General features: G+C 38.3%; 1 protein-coding gene across 1 annotated transcript in view; it reads right to left on the reverse strand.

Annotated features, from left to right (window-relative positions):
* Positions 1 to 11,564, reverse strand: part of CLVS1 (clavesin 1) — a 158,320-nt gene extending 146,756 nt beyond the window's left edge. The window contains exon 1 of the mRNA XM_036907535.2: positions 11,329 to 11,564. The gene's annotated coding sequence lies outside the window, so the exon portion shown is untranslated. The remainder of the gene's footprint in view (positions 1 to 11,328) is intronic.
* Between the last annotated feature and the right edge of the window lie 6,751 nt (positions 11,565 to 18,315).

The following is an 18,315-nucleotide window of genomic DNA, read 5'->3' on the forward strand; positions in this document are numbered from 1 at the left end:
TTTCTCAATTTAAATATAAATGTTTAACCCCTGTCAGACATCTGTTTGGTCTAACCTGAAAGTTCCAAAAATCAGAAGACATCGTAGGTATAAACAAACTTAGAGGCATGTGTTTTTTTCCTGAGATTTCCTAGGTCAATAGTATCTGCAATAAGAGGCAGGGTATTTACCCTCAACCCAATTATTATTGGTAATGCTTTATCATACAAAATAATTTAAAAGATAAAATGATTCTTCTGCTTAATTTAGAACTACCAGTTATTTCTTTTTTGTTGTTGTTACATTGTATTTTTTATTGAAGTATAGTTGACATACTATACTATATTAGTTCCAGGCATACAACATATTGATTCAACATTTATATATATTACAAAGTGATCCCCATTATAAATCCAGCTACCACCTGTCACCATACAAAGTTGTTACATATTATTGACTATATTCCCTATTCTGTACATTGTATCCCCGTGTCTTTTTATTTAATAACTAGAAGTTTGTACCTTTTAGTCCCAGTCCCCTACTTTGCCCACCTCCCACTCCTTTTCCCTCTGGCAACTACCACATTGTTCTCGGGACCTATGAGTTAGTTTCTGTTTTACTTGTTCATTCCTTTTAGTTTTTAGATTCTACATGCAAGTGAAGTCATATGATATTTGTCTTTCTCTGACTTGTTTCAATCAGCATAACAACATCTCGGTCTATCCATGTCATTGCAAATGGAGAGACTTCATTCTTCATGGCAGAGTAATATTCCATTGTGTACCTATACATCTTTATTCATTCACCTACTGATGGACACTTAGGTTACTTCCTTATCTTGGCTATTGTAAATAATGCTGCAATGAACATAGGGGTGCATGTATGTATTTTCAGCTTAGTGTTTTATTTTCTTCAGATAAACAGCAAGAAATGGAATTGCTGGATCACATAGAACTACCAGCTATTTTTTAAGAGAGACAATCAACTCCACATTTCAGCTTTATATTGCCTTCATGATATTGAGGATATGAGGACCATTTTCAAGGAAACAGAATAATAAAAATTTTATTTATAAAATGTTAGCTTTGTAAAGTAATTTGTAAGAAAATAGCATTTAGCTCTGTAATGTTTCAAAACCAGTAATAGAACAGAGCCTTGATTCTCACTGATTTTAAGGACTTAGAATAGTAAAGGAAAATAATGCTATGAACTATTCCCAGGATTTGAAGAAACTTTAAAATCCATCTAGTTCAATGCCCATCTGATGTTAAAATTCCCTAATAGCCTCACCACACCCCTTCAAAAAGTTGCTCGATGTCTCTCTTTTCCAATTCATCCCTACACATACTGCAATCTATCTTTTCTCTCAATAACCAAAGATCCCAGGATGATGATATAACTTATTATCCAAATTTAGACATTAAGGGGCACTAATAATAATAATGATGCTGGAACAAGGCATAAACTGGGATAATTCCAAGCAAACCAGAGAGATGATCATTCTACTAGTGAGTTACCTTTTTGTTGCTACATCCAATAGACAAATTTCAGCACCTGTTATGGGTGACCTTTATCAGTATTTGATGTTGATAACTTCACCCTTCTTAAAACTTTCTCTCCCATTGTCTCATGCTCTCATGCTTCCCTATTATTCCAGACACCCTGATTTTTCTCCTGGCCTTCTGTCCATTCCTGTTCAGTCTTCTTTTTCCATCCTCACTACTACAGTGTGGTGCTTTTCAAGATCCTGCACCATGATTTAACCACTACATGTACTATAACTTCAGTCCATAGCCCTGTCTTGGTCTTCAGGCTATACAGCCAACTGCCTACTAAACACCCTCACTTAGATGTCCCCAAGACACCACAGATTCAGTATGTTCAAAACAACTAATCATAGTTCCTCATCCTGAATTTGCTTCCCCACCTCCATCTCTTAGTGACTGATCATCTTCTGTGCAGTTTCCCACACTAGAAACCTGGGGTCAACATTATTCTGCCCTCTTCCTTATGGCCCACTTCCAGACAATTACTTCCATAATGTATTTCAAATCTGCCCAGTTTTGTTCGTCCATTGTCACTGCCTGGTTTAGACCCCACCACCCCTCATCTGCTCAGTGCTGCAGCACTCTCCCTACAGTACCCCTGCAGCCAATCGTGCCCTTTTCCAGTCCATTCTCTGTATTACAATTGAAATCTGCATGTCACACCTTGATTGGCATTGATCAATAGCTTCCAGTCATCCCAGGATAAAGTATAAAATTATGTAACATGGCTTCACCTTCCAACCCCTACCTGTCTCTCCAGACTTACTGTCCAGCCATGCAGCCACACTGAACCCCGTGCAGTGACTTCTCACCAGTGTGGGCCTTGGCAAAAGCTGCTCTCTCTGCCTGTAATGACCACTGATTGACTCCTCTTTGCCCTTCAGGTGTCATCCTGGGGAATCATTTTTTTCTAGGAAACCCTCCCTGGCCTTCAGAGGTCCCTGGTAGCCCCACAGCCCCAACTACATCACATTTTATTGCCATTTTCATCTCTCTTCACTCTGAACTCTTTGCAGAGAAGAGCTGGATCTCATTCATCTGTGTATCCCCAATACAGAGCCTGGCACAAGGAGGGTTATCTTTGTGAGCCTCAGTGCCTGGAACAGTGCTTGCCATGAAGTAAGCGCTCAATAAATCCATATAGAATAAATTAATAAACAGAGTAGTCAAAATGTTGTTTCAATGAGTAAGTAGTTTCCCCTTCTGCTTGGGTACCTCTAGGACTATCTTTCTTAAATGATGGTGTTGCAGCTGATTTTAATTTCCTTCCTCATCTACAAAGTATTTTTCTATCCTAGAACAACTTAGCCTAGGCACATTGTACTTCAAACCACTGCCTCCCTGAAGCATGCTGGGAGAATTTCACTGTTCCAAGCCATGGCACAGGGTGCTTAGAGCATGTTATAGCAGTGGCTTGTCCCCTACAGATTTAAAGTTGCTGGGAGCAAGCTATTTACCTTACAGTTCAGGGAACTCAACAATGTTTCTGAGATAAATTACTACAGGTTCAAGGGGAAAGTTGAGGTTGCAATTTTCGTGATGCATACAGCTATACCTCTAATCTGTAATATCTGAAATAAATTTGCCTCAATCTGTATCTTTATTCTGTGCTCAGCATACAGTAGAAGTTTCTGCAGAGAATACCCAAGGAAGGGTTACTGGATTTCATACTTAGGATGAAATATTTTCCATTAAAGGCAAATCCTTTATTTCAGTAATTTGAATAGACTGCTATCAAATAACAACCTCAACTGATAATTTCTAAGGCACTAAAAATGCTGTGCTATATAAGAATTTTCTCTCGGACAAAGCATTTTTAATCTACTGTAATCTTTTGTTCACACGGACTTGATTCTCATTCAACCTTTCTGAATATTCAAACAAGTAAGGAAAGACACATTGGACTTGGTATCACATGAAGTAGGAAACATTTTCTGTCCTGGTGTATTGATAATAATAATAGTTTTAATTTATTACTTATAACTGCATTTATTCTTCAAATATGGTATTCTGGGCACTTGCATACTCTTTTTATATATTATGTTATTTAATCCTTAGAACCACTGTATGAAATGAGTATATTATTTTCCTCACTTTTCAGATGAGAAACTCAGGCATAGAGAGGTTAAATGACTTTCCCAAGGTCACATAGCTACTAAGAAGAAGAAACAGGATTCAAGTGCAAATAATCTTTCTCCATTTCCATGCTCTTTACTGCTATGCTGTTCTGCCTCTCATATGTAGCAGAGAGGTTCTACTATTTACTAATTAAGACTTACATGACCTTCAGCAAGTCACCTTCCCTCTCAGAACCTCACTCTGCTTCCCTAAAATCATTCCACATTTACAATTCTACGTACCTATATATGACTAAGGGGTTAACAGACATTCTTAGGTAGCTTCATAACATTCATTACAGATGTCCAGTTATCATCTTGTTCTTGTTTCTTCATTGGAAGATGACTGAAGTTATTTAAAATCTAGCTGTCTATGCCTTTTCTAGGCATAATGTTTTGCTCTTCTTTTATGTATTTTCCTTTGATTAAACACCACATCAAAGACCCTGACATTCTATTTGATACTTTGCCACTCATAGCTGACTGCCAAGCTTGACCTAGGCTTTGAAATGCTTGACAACCAAAAAGGGCAGTTAGGTAAATTCCTGTGAGCCTCAGAAACTACCATTCCCATTGCTGGGTGGGTCCCAGATGATTCTTCATTTAGAGATCATTCCAAATATGTGGACAGTAACTTGCCATGCTCTCTGGGGAGCCCAAGGCAGAAACTAGCTTCCACTTCAAATCCATGCTTTTTCTGGTGAACTAGAAATTTAGGTAGTGGTATTTTTCTTGAGGGGGAGGAAAGAAGAATCTCCATATCATGATATTTGTAATCATGGCATCCACAGATTCAAGATTCATATTTCATCTTGTTTCCATTAGCAAAAAATCTGTTTGTATATTTCCTCATACAGAATTCAGTGTTAAGAAAGTGTATTTGCACACATACCCACACCCTAGTATTTATGAACCAAGGAGTCTAAGTGGAAAAATCATTTTAAGAAGTATAATAATCCAAATCAAATCCATTTTGGTTATTTCATAATCTATTGCTCTCATTCATTTCATTATCTTCTGAAACACACATTATAAATAAGTAGTAGGAAACAATTAGAATAATAGCCATGTCTTGTCTATAAATATGTACATGTGTATATGCACTATTTCAGAGCATTTTACATCAATTATCTTTTTTTTTTCCATTGTTACAATGATCCTGCAATAGGGAGAAAGAAGAGAATTCCCTGAGCAATGCTTAGTATCATGTGAATAATGTAGGTAGAAGTGCTTTGGAAATGAAAAGCTCCATTTTACATTTACTGCACTATTCTTGTTGATATTATACTTTTGTTGTCTCCAGGTAAATAAAGGCCTGGAACCAGTAAACTTTTAGCTTAAAATCAGATAATAAGCATGTTAAATGGGGGAGAAAACAAACAAATATTTGTTGAGTGTTTGTTATATGCCTAGTGCTTTGATGTTCTGTGATTTAATCTCCACACCAACCCTTAAAGCTAGTTTATAACTTATTAGATGAAAGGATAAATCTAAGATTTAGATAGCTCAAGCATAGCTGTTAGAATGAAGATTCATACCCATGTCTACCTGACCCAAAGCCCATGTTTTGTCTGTGACCTTTTGCTGCCTCTGAGAGTATGCTTCTCCTACATCACTGTGGGTACCGGCGCCCTCACCATCACTCGCTCACACAGCAGGCACTCACACCTCACCAAGCCTAAAGATGTCATGTTGTAACATTGGCCAGACCTGGGAAGAAAAGGATACATTATTGTCATGATGAGGAAGGTAAAATCTATAAAGCCTAAATATTGCTTGAAAAATAAGAACAACAACTAATGAATAATACCTCAAATACTTATTGCTTCTGGATGTCGTTGGAAATACAAAGAAAATTTTAAGTACACATAAATTTAAATTAATATAAATATAAATTTTAATTAATATAAAATGAGAGGCTGTACCCATATTTGTTTCATGGGCTTCTCTGATAAGAAACAGATGAAAAATGAATCTCAGGAAAAAAACTTTCCACATGAAAATCTAATCAAGTACTTTATCCATCAGTGTGTGTGTTATATTTCCAAATTTTAAATGTATATTGAATTAGGTTAAACCTTATGGATCTTCACCTTTCTAAAATCTCACTTCAAGATTTTTAACTGAATATGCTTTTCCCCTAGGAATGCTGAAAGGAATTTTTATAATGAATGAAATAAAAATAGATGCTGTTGATACATCTAGACTGAAATTGAAAATCACAGTGAGCATAAACCTTTCTTTTTTAGTACAACTCTATTTGAGATCTTTCCTGAAAGATGATATGCTCCCTTACTGCCAGTGGAGCCTACATTTAAGTATCTGAGTTTGGTTGATTACAACATTTTTTGGTGCTGACCAAAAAAAGACTCTTTTTTCCAAATGATGAGTTTGAGATTGGACATTAGAGCTTGTAGGACTTCTCTGCATTAAGTGCTGGCGAAGGAACGTTGAGTCCTGTGAGTCACAGATTGGCTCCCAACCCACTGACTTTCTCTCAAACATTAGCCAACTTGCAGATATGAACTATCTACACCAAGGACAGGAAGAAGAGTCTAGAAGGATAAAGGAGAGACCTTTAATCATCTGAAAGTGCAGCATGACCAGAATTTAGACCCTGGCTCACAGTCAACTTTCCATCACCTTTAGGTCAATCCTAGCCCTGGGTTTACCCTTACCACATAAATATTCATTAGATAGACTCCCTCGGATCCCTTTAAAATAGCAACTAAGCATACAGTCATCTACTCCCATTTGCTCTTGCTCTTAAGAAAGATAAAAGTAAATTGGAATGAGGTCTATCAGAGTAGAGACACTGAGAACTTCCGTCCAAATCAGATGTCAGATCAAAATCAGAATAGGGTGGGACTCAGAAGAAGTAGACCTATTTGACAGAGGATTGTGTTCTGAATTCTAGAACAACAACAAAAAAATACTTTTTTTAAGTTTGCTTTGCAATAAATAATGCAAGAAGTTGAAGAGAAAGACAACTTGTAAGGACAGCATGAGATTTTCTGCCTCCTCTCTATCTTAGGTAGAAAAGTGTTTAATTGAAGTAGTGTTTACCTTACACTTCATTGTGTTTTAAATACAGACAATCTATAGGGAAAAGAATGAGACACAGAAAATTAAACTGGAATGTTTTTCAATGTCATTAAAGTATCCCCATAAGAAGACATTGGCAGTCAATGCCCCAATTTAAAATTTAATTTTAGTTGTGCTTCTTAAAAGAATCAATGGGCATGGAAGAAACAAACACTTGACTCTTCTGTCATCAAGGGACTTTCTCTAATAATAGACCCCTTTTTGAGAAACAGGATCTGGAGGAATATAAGAAAGGCAGGGCTCACCCAAAGACTGCCACTAAATCCACTTGTCCCCTTCTACCCTCGGGGTTTTCCCCGTCATGTCTATGTGACTGGGACCCTTCTGGATGTGAAGGGGCAGACGATGACAGCAACAGAAATCAGTTATAAAAACTACCTGGTGAAAGTGAAACACAGCCAGGTACAGATGAATGAGGTGGGAGGAAAGGGGCTATTTGTATAACTTTCTCCTCAACTAAAGCTATGATTTCTGAACTATCTGAACTATTGCCTCAGAACTTGGAGCAGTTTTTATTTTGTTTAAGTGTGAGTGTCATTATTTAATAATGAGACATAACTGTGGGAATATTAAAAAAGAGGAAGACTGTTCTTTATTGTTGCTTCTCAAATCATGGTCCAGGGTTCAGAACCACCAACAGCACCCATGAGCTTGTTAGGAATGCAGGATGTCAGGACCCACCCAGACATGCTGAGTGCAGAGCAGAATCTCCAGGCAATTTGTATGCACATTTATCTTTAAGAAGCACTAGGTCTACAGGATTTTCGCAATGAATCAAGAGGATTGAGAAGGTAGGTTAATTACCTGAGGTCAGAGCTCACACAGTCTGTGGAGAGCAGTGCTACTTTGCCCAAGAGTAGAATAAAAGCCTTTCTCCAATAATGTGTTCATTCCTTTCAGAGTAGCAGCACTCATAAAAACTTATCAGATCACCCTATTAATTGTTTTCACATATGCTTGTGTGCTCTCTATATAAATCAGAAATAATGAAGAAAGGAAGGCAGGAGGAAGCAATAGAAGGTGGGAGAAAGGGAAGGAAGAAAAGAAAAAGGAAAGAGAAGAATCTCACGTTTTATTCCTTTTGTTTTATTGTGACCACACATCAGGCCTTTTAGTCATAGAACCTGTGTTTTGAGCCCCAACCGCCATTCCCAAAGCAACAACTTCCCTCCTACATCTTCCCAAACTACAAAATAATGGACATTGAATACACAATGTACTTGACTCATGTAAAGGTATGGAACTTGATGTAAGAAATTTGAACAACAACAGGAGTTGAACTGATGCAATGTGATTTTAAGGAGAAGAAATGTAGAGAGCAGTCAGCACAATATCTATGAATTGGGGATTTGGCTAAACATGTACAGAAACCAGAAATGTCCAGGAACATCTCAAACACGTATGGGCAAATCCTGCTAGCTCAGAAATCAAGAGGAAGAAAATCTCAAAGAAAATTAGTCTCCCAAGACAGAAATCTTTCTCTGATATTCCCTGTCACATGATAATATATAATGTGTTACCTGGGTTACCTGACCCCAGAAGGTATGATAAAGGGCTCTGAGAGGCAGCAAAGGCAGTGAAGAATAATGAATTTATTAATTGAATAAAAGAGTTTTTTTTTTTAATTGGGAGGAGAGTGACCAGTTGGTTTCCATATCCATGAAGAATCAAACCAAAGAAAAAATTCCCTTAAGCTATGAAAAACTTGGATTGGAAGTTAAGTGCAGTTTTCTCTAGAGAGATATAACACTTGGGTCTGACATTAGGGGCTGCAGACTTATAGTAATTCATACTGTGGATCTTCTGGAAAAAACATATCCCAGTGAAATCTGGATAAAATGAATAATAATCCAAATAGAAAAATTTGGGAGAAGGATGTAATGGGGAAAAGGTCTCTCTTTGCAATGTTGAGGGGGTATTTCTGGGCTAACTGCATATGACTAAACTTCATATTTTGTATACCCATCCTGCTGTGTTGCCTCCTCTTTCTGAGTCACCACGTAACAGGAAAGCAGAAAAGACCCAAGTCAGCCTGAATCTACTTACTAAGGATGGCTGTGCTCCCAAGGAGTGTATAAAGCCATGAATAGACTTCTCAGGATTAACAAGGTGTACCTTTTGCAAAGCCTACAGAAGTGAGCAGACACCGCCACCAGTTCTGAAGAGTTTCAGGTTCCCTTTTGGAAAATGAAGGACCTTACAGCTTTATACTCCATGATTCTAAAGGGTGTGCCCCTCTGCGAGAATGTCTACAAAAGTGTATGATCCCCCTCTGCTGGAAAACATGCTTCCCATTCACCTTTAAATCCATAATAAAAACGAGAAGGGTCTGTTATTGAAAATATGAAAAAAGTAAAATAGTCTTGATAGAAAAAATAAATAAAAGAGAAAGCCAGGATAAGCAACAGCCTATAAAAAACACCAAGCTCAGCATATCAGGCAGAGCGAGGCATCACTTCTGAGACAGATGCCTGTAAATCTCAGTGAGGCAGCACTGTTTTGAATTTTCCAGCCTCAGGAAATTGTATGAAGCACAGGAAGACAGCCGCATTGGAGGCTGAGGATTCCTGGCAGAGTTTCTGGAATTCAGTGAGTTTCTGGTTTGAAGCAGCTAGAACTGGCAATATGTACACTTTTTTAATTTGTCTGGGCTGAACCATTTGCTGCAGACAGATACAGGAGTTTTAAGAATCTCATTGCTTGGGACTTCAGAGTTCCTGCTTACTACGGATATTACCAGTCAAAGAACAGTATGTAGATGATCATATTTTCTTCCTCTCTAAAATCCATTTCACCAAATATTTTCACTAGTTGTCTTGGTTTCAGTTCAAAAGTGAGTAAATTTTAGAGGCATATAGAATTATGCCAATATTTATGTAATTAATAGCAGTAAGTAACTTTTGATAAGTTCCACTATTCTTCATTCAAGGAGAGTATTTGGTGTGAATTTTTCCTCAAAATTTCTTTAGGATACTTGTTTGTGACTATTCTTTATTTTTGACAATGTGTCTCATGATTGGTAAAGCTGCTTTAGATAAAACTTGCTTCCATTTACTTACTGAGTCTTTTTCTTTTTAAAGAGGCAGAATAAATGTTCAAGGGTGATTTTTAAATGAACCTTTTCTGTCCTCTGGTTTAAACCTGATTGTTACATGTGACATGATATTGTTTCCCCATATTAAATATGACCCATCTCATTTTTAATTAGAATGTTGATTTTATGATTAAAAAATCCCAATAGCTAGTTATTCAGTAATAATTGATTAAATGGGTACTTACCAAAATATTTTTATTTATGACATGCTCAGGCACTTATTTTCTGATATTTGTTAGGTCTTATAAAACAGAAGATACTGGCTAAATTAAAGAGGAGCTGTGACTTGGGCTTGGACCTTTAAGATATTTGAAAGATATTCCAACTTCCCTTCAGCTGACATAGAAAATGATAGCACTCTAAAAGCAGAGCTTGGTTAGAACAGTTATATAAAATGCCTTTTCGATTTCTGCACTCTAGTACCCTTCACTATTATAGGAAAATGATGTTATCGCCTGATTACTGAGAAAGCACACAAAAATTTCGCCCTCCAAATCTGAGTCAGTCCTTGACTAGGAATGAACAAAGCCAGACCATCTGCTCTGAATATCATTACTACTTTGGACATTTGGGGAAAGGATCTATCTCTCTGCTTCAAAGAGAGGTTTCCAATTGGAAAATTGAAATAAGTAGACAGGAAGAGACATTTAAACAAATTACACTTTCCAGTGAGAGCCACGTTTGTTAGATTTTTATCATCACCATCACTTTTTCACTCTGGCTACAGAGTTAATCTTTGGGGTCTCCATTTTACAAGACATTTCAGTAAAAAACTTAATTCCAGAGTTTCTGCAATAAACCCTTAGGAAGAAAAACCGCGTGTGGGTGAATATGAGTCATCAATCACCCCCACCCTGCTTCCTGGTGATTCTCCATTGGAAAGCCAGAAACACGGATTGAGCTTCTGTGTCTGTTTTACTGGAATAACACTATACTCCAGGCCATGTTAATTTCCTGAACTAAAGAATCTCTAATCTGCGGAAAGGCAGCTGGCTAACTGCTGGTGTCTGGCAATTACCCCATCTGCCCCCTCTGCCTAGGGTCTCCCTCTCCTGTCTTCACCTTCCCTTTCTCTCAGGCAGGCTTCTCTTTGTTTTCGGGGTGTCCTCCATCTGAACTTTCCTTCCTATGCCTGAAAAACTTGGGCTCCTTTCCTCAACCCTGCGGACCTCGGGCTTTGTCTGAGTGACAAACACAGTTGTGTTGGCTTTAGTTACGGCGCTGGTGGTGGCAGAGCATGACGGTGATGGTGGAAATGGGGGTGCAGATGGGGTAAAGGAGGGCAGGCTGCGTGGCGCCGGTGGCCGAAGGGTGTACCGCGAAGGCGTGGAGAGGGGTGCGGGAGAGATGGAGTGCGGAGGGATTGCAGATGGGAGCTGTCCACGCACCGAAGTGCTGAAACGCCGCAGCCATGGTATCGCAAGAACGGGAGGGAAAGGCAAGGAGGCGCGGCAAACACAGAAAGGAGAAAAAAGGCAACAAATACCTTTACACGGCCGCTCAGCCTTGCTTTGGGAATGTGTTTCTGCAGGTGTCTTCGCTGCTGAGCTGAGTGGGTGAGATCGCCTATTCTGGCAGGTTCGGGCTCAGATTTCTCTAGAAGGCTGTGAATGAGAGCTCAGGCTCCACGGGGCTCTGGTTATGGTGGGAGGGGTGTGCGCCCGAGACTCCTTCTATACCGAGACGGGCTTTCCCCTGGGTCCTAAATGCCTCCACACTGTTGCTCTCTCCTGTTCCGTCAAGACAATACAGAGAATTATTGTAATTTTGTAACATTTGAGACAAAAAGTAGTGGCACCGTCACACACAAACACAAGCACACAGAATCAACCTTAAAAACAGAATCTTTCAAACCGATTAATGCAACCTCTGAAACAGACCCGTGTGTTAGTGTGTGTGTGTAAATTTAACAGATTAGAAAGTATCACGGACCTATGGGGAAAAGGATGGATTATTTTATTAACAAATTGGGGTAATAAAATGAACTGTTTGGAACAGGCTCAAATTAAAGCCTCCTCGCACCAAAATTAATTTCACATAGATTACAGCACTACATAAAGCAATCACAGAAGAAAAATCACAAATCAATAACAGAAAGCAAATCACAAAACAAAGATCACAAAGAAAAAAGATCATGTTCTTGTGCATAAAAATATTTTTGATGTAAAAATATCATAAAAGCGTAAGTATAAATGGCCACTTGGAAAAAACTGCAACATATATGTTTCATGAATAAAATATCTCACACATCAAAAGAAAAACCCATTCACAGTTTAAGAGGAGAAAAAGGAAGAGCAAATGACAAAGAATTCACTAAAAAGGTGAATGCATAATAACCCTATTTTAAAAAATCAACCTCAACAATAAACAGATATATGTAATTTAAAAGAACACTGAGGTGCAGTTTTGACTGAGGTTTTAAATCTATTTAATATTCATATTATTGCAATAATAGTGAAAAAATGTAACCATTTTTACATTTCTATTTTACAACATATGTCAATTGTGATAAAATATACATGCATATAAACCCAATAATTCTACCTTATGCATCTTATCCTTAGCATATAATCAGATATGCAGATAAAGATTTATGTACATAAACTGAATTTATGATCATAGAATTTTCAAAAATAATGGAAGTATTAAAATCATATGTAGTCTATAATATCTGTAGCTATTAAAATGTTTTGAAGACTATTAAAAAGAAAAAAATACAAAATGTGAGAAAAGCAAGATATCAAATACAGTACTTGCCTCTCGATTATCAAATTGATAAGATCACAGGATGACAGGATGGGATTATACATAAATTGCTATTTATCAAATTGGACAACTTGATGTTTTCTTACATGTATTTATCTAGTTACCTTACTTACTGAAAGAAGAAAACATTAAATATTTCAAAGCAATCTTTTTATCATATATTTCACAGAGACCTTAAAGTTGCCAAAAGTCTTCCAACACTGACACAGTACTATATATTTATTTACATATCTGTTTATTGTCTCTCTCTTCAACAGAATGTAAGTAACATGTGGTAGGAAATTTTGTTTTGTTCATTACTGTGCCAAGCACTTAGAAGTGTGCCTAGAACATCATAGGAGTTCAATACATATTTGTTGAATAGAAGAATGAATGAATGAATGACATAGTCCAACCATAGTTGAAAATATTTTATGAATTATGAATTTCACATAGGAAGTTATCCAAAAAGTTAAAGTACACCAAAATGATCTGAGGTTATTGTGAGTTTTGATCAGATATAAAGGGACACCTTCCACTGCATTGTATATTTGAAACCAATATAAGATTGTATATCAATGATACCTCAATTTAAAAAAAGGAATAAAGGGACATCTTCAAAGGTATAGCTAATCATGGGCATGACTTGAACAGTGGAACCAACTGTGAATTTTTTAAAAGAAAAGTTTTCTGCAAATTTTCACTGTAATACTCTTCATTTCCTTTTTGATCCTGATCCCTTTAAAAGCTTTGTGGACTTTCCTTTTTTCTGAGTTATTGATTGTTATTCTTTTTTTCTTTCTTCTTTTCTCCATTCTACAACCACAAACAGAAGTATTAGCCAAGACCAAGACCTAAGTGTTTCATAAGCTTATGATTTTAAAAATTCTTTTTTAAAGTTTAAAATGAATTTGGATACCTTTGCTCAGCTGGTGTTCCCTTTCAGTTTTTCTTCCCTATCAATCATGACTTTTGAATGACATCAGTGATTACCTAGCCAAGTTTTATTTGTATATTCTACGTTGTGAGGTAGAAAAAAAATCATATATATATGTATATATATGCCTGAATGTGTAATATACATACACTGTCCTTCTTTATAGCGGAAAACTATCCCCACTTAATATGAGGCTGAGACATAAACCCAGAGTGCTCCTGCCTAATCAAAAGGTACTGGTTGCCAAAATTTATCTTATGTTCTAAAATTTTTAAAACAGCTTTAAAATTACTTATCAGAGTGAAAAAATTAACTTGTTTAAAATAAGTCACGTATATTATCATTAGAACAGATATGCTCAATATATTAAAAGATTTACTTCTTCCCGAAGTGCTGTGAAAGTGTACCTTTTGCATTCCTTTTATATCCATGATTATCCTTGTGTTGTTTGGGATAATACTTAACTTTCTTTACCATTTAAAATTCCTATGTAAGAACAATTGCCCTTTACTGAGAATGTTAGTGTGTTAAATCTGTCTTTTTGTTTCCTAGGTCCCAGATTTTCTTTGCTCAGAGCTTTTTCCTGGTAATTGCAAACCAGAGGCGTCTGTGATGGGTGTCTCTTTACTCATTCTGATTGACATCGTGTTGATATTTTGCACACTCTACTCAACCTCCATTTCAGCTCTTCACACTACAGCTGCCTGCAGATTTGTTTGCAGGATTCCTCCATGTGCCCCTTTGTGTATAAGCAGCTAATGCGAAAAGTGAAAGAGTGGCCTGATCACAAACATGACTCATGCTCCTCACCTGTGTCTGATGCTCCCAAGTCAATTGCTCATTTCTGTACTGCCTTAAAGGACCCTGTGAATGTTGGGTTTGCTGTCGTCTAGGCTTGGATGGGGGGAGGGTGCTTTCTACAGGTGAAGGCTGAGAGTCCAAGCAGAATGGGATAATACCCAGAGAAATCTTGATATGTATGAGAGAAGTATTAGGATGATACCATAATGGCAAAATAGCACATTTCTAGACAACTGCCTAGCTTTAATATTTAAGTACTGAAAAATGTCTGAGGGAGGAGTAAGGTCAAATGGCAAAAGTAAGAATGTTTTAGTTAGCCATAATAATATTTTGTTTTCCCCATAGTTTTGCGATGTACATCTCAATATGCTACCATAAGAGATTTCTGTTATCTAAAATGCAGGTCAGTTTTGCAGTTGTAGAGTTCATATTAGTCATGACAGGCTAGTTAATGCTGAGAACAAACTAACTGAAGTCCCGGCAGCTTCCCACAACAATGGTTACTTTCCTGTTACACTGGTTTGGAAGTTGGGAAAAGGTGTGGCTCTGTTCCACCTGCTCACCCGGAGGCCAGGTGAGGAACTACTACAACAGGGATGAATAATGCCTGGAGAATTTGGGTCTGCCCTTACGCTTCAGCCTGGAGGTAATGGGCATCATTTCTGCTGGAGCTCCAGGGAGAAGGGTGTTTGTTCCCAGTCCGGGGCGAGTCCCCTATGAAACCGATGAAACTCAAGGAGACGGAAAGTGTAGGCTGGGAGAAACCGTTTTTATTGCTCACAGCTTGCTTAAATTTGCTGACTAAGCTCAGCACCCTCCATCTCCTCCAGGTGCAACTCGTGTTCTTTCTCTTCGGTGCACTCTCCTTCCCCCCAACGCCTCCCCCCACTGCCCCTTCTGGGAGGAACTCCATTGGTAGGTCCATGGAGACCGGCAGACACCAGACCAATTACATTCCAGGGAAGAACGGAAGGAGATAATGGCCGTTTTCTCTCCACCCCTTGCCCGGGAGGCTGCAGCGGTGAACACCTACGGGTACGTAAATGGACTAAGGCCAGGCAGGAGATTCTGGAAATTCTGCCATTTACCCCACAGTGCTCATGGCCCCTTGGCCAGAGCAAGTCCCATGGCTCTATGCAAGGGGGCTGGGAAACGTGGGCAAGTGCAGGGATATTTGGTGAGCAGTCAGTGTTTCTGTAACAGTCTCCCTTGTGGTTACTGAAACAATCTTAGCCTTCTTAACACAGAACATAATCAATCCATCTCCAAAGATTCCTTCAGTTACTACATCCAGTTCCAAGTTCCAAATCTCTAGGTTTTATGCAGTTGTCTTATCTCTACTACTGATCCAAATGTAATCCTTTTGTTGTGAAGTGTAAACGAACATACAGATTATTTATAATCCCTTCCCTTAACATACCCAATATACAATAGTAGAGAGGTACAAGGTAGCCACAAGTAAGCACTCTATTCAGATAGGAAGGATGGAGAGATACCTGGCAGACACTGAGTCCAGTAATTCTGAATCACACTGGTCAGATGGCATGAAGACCCCCTACACTGGAGGTAAGAGGATTTTTTTTTTTTTTAGGGCCTTACTCTGGTCTCTGGGCAAAGCTTCCTAATTCCTTTGTTCTCCATGTGACCTCTGGCACCACATTCTTTGAGGTTCTTGTATTTTCTCTATTGTGCTCCTTGACCACATCCAAAATGGGAATCAGAGAATATGCCTTCAGTTGAAATTGAGTTTCCAATTTTAGTTTCAAGTTCTGCTTTACCTGAATCACAACAAACATATGAGTTTTTGATTAGCAATATGCATTCAAGAAACCACACAACCACATATTAAACATTTATAAACTACAGCATTTATTTCCTCAAAAGGCTAAGTGGAAAAAGGAAGCTAAAAAAGTTGGAAAAGTGGTATGCAAACTGAATCTCTGAATTGGTCAGTCTTTCTCTATCTTGACCATTCCCAGATATCTTCTGCTCATTAATATTTCAGTATTTCTTAGAGCAATTCAGAAAGCGCAAGTCATGGATTGTTCCATAAGAAGTGTGACACTGTGGCAAGTTGGATATTTCTTCCAGCTGGGACCTGGATGGTATTAATATAATTCACATTCTATTGGTTCAAAGTTAACAACATTCAGAGTTACACCATTAAGCTGGAATGTTCCTAGATGGTCATATCCTAATCTTTACTGGGCAAGGTGGCCATATATAAAGTAACCTATTTCCTTTGAAGTGATTGTAAGGAACCCACCCGCCACCCCAGCAGCTTTCCCTACTGTTCTATAAGGACAGCTGTCCGCTGCTTCACCCTGGATATGTCTGGCCTTGAGAAACTTGGAAAACACAGCGTGTTGTACCCATGAGTAAGGAGCTAGATAAGAGCCTTGAAGGCCGGACACCTGGCCATGAAGACCACTCGCATGCACGTCTTCAATACTTATGTAACCATGAATTAGCACTGTGGCAAGATGAAAAGCACAGCTTTATGCAGATTAAAGTGACTTCTTTTGAGCACCCTCCACGGCGACTCCCTCCTCCTCCTTCGCTCTTTGCATCACCCCAAAGCCTCAATGGCAACCCGCGTACCCCGACATTAATGTAAAAAGTTGAAGATCAAATTAAGTTTACATCTAGCCAACTTCCCATGTAAGGCAGGTGAAGGCAGGTGGTTACAAGCAGGATGAGGCATCCTTTACAATATTTTGAAGCATGCATACCTCAACCTCATTAGGGGATACACAGTTTTTCAACCCACTCTCTTAGCATAGGAAACTGTGGGTACATGGGTAATTTTAATTTCCTAAGGCTCACAAGCTTTTTTACTCCAAGTTTATAGCTTTCCTGGAAGTAGAATTTTCTTAAGACTTCAGAGCTGCACTGTCTATCTGACTTAATCATTTCCATGTTTCAATATATCCACCAGGGTTCTTTGGAGACACAGATCTCAGACCCGCTACATTTGCTTTTTTATCCCCAAACCTCTCTCAATATGTTTGAGCCACTCTGAAGTAGTTAATGGTAAAGCCAGATCATTTATCTAATATTTTCCTTGAGAAATTCTAAACCACTGAAAGGTTTTAAGTAAGAATGAAGGTCACACCCTTAATCTGATTCCTTCCAAAAATATTTGGTTTGAATGAACCATCCCTCAAATGCTTTCTTAACTTCATCTCTTTCTTTGGGCACAAAATTTAATTGGCCTTTCCACCATGAAAAGTCTTGGATTTCTGGAAGCTTCTATTTCCTTGTATTTCTACTTTGAAAATCAGCCATCTCTTTCTCTCTTCCTTTCTTTGTCCCTCCTTCCCTTCCTTCTTTCCTTCCTTCCTTCCTCCTTCTCTCCCTCCCTCCCTCCCTTCCTTCTCTTTCTTTCTTTCCAAGTGCAGCAAATGATTACCAAAATAAACTACTAACACTTTCCCCTAGAACCATGAATTCTTTAAGTATATAATCTTAGTCCTAAATTTTTGCACCAAATGTTTCACCACTGCATGACATGGACTGCTGTCTTTCCCACCTATGATATCAGCCTGCTAACCAGGTGTTGCCAACCATTAAATGAACACTACACAATTTATTTTAACATAGCATTCCACTTCCAGGAGATGGTAGGCTCTCCTTCAATACTAAATACATCCAAAGGTCTCAGAGGCTTAATACATCAAAGTTTTATTTCTTATGCTGGAGGTTCAGTACTAGTTAGCAGAGAAATGGGGTATAGGGAAGATAGGACTCTGCTTGCACAAAGTCAGACTCAGGAAAGTTCCCATCATTTAGAAAGCCATGAGAACTCACTCTTCTTGCTGCCACTTAGAAGTGATCTATATCATTTCACCTCATAGCCTTTTGACCAGAACAAGTCATTTGGTCCTACTGGACTGCATGGAGCTGGGAACAGTAGGGAAGTAACTCATGTGCAATAGAACTTAAGATGGAAATGTAACCTTCATCTCATTTCTGTGACTATGAACAATG

This window comes from Manis pentadactyla, chromosome 3, assembly GCF_030020395.1.
Source record: "Manis pentadactyla isolate mManPen7 chromosome 3, mManPen7.hap1, whole genome shotgun sequence".
Lineage (NCBI taxonomy): Eukaryota > Metazoa > Chordata > Mammalia > Pholidota > Manidae > Manis > Manis pentadactyla.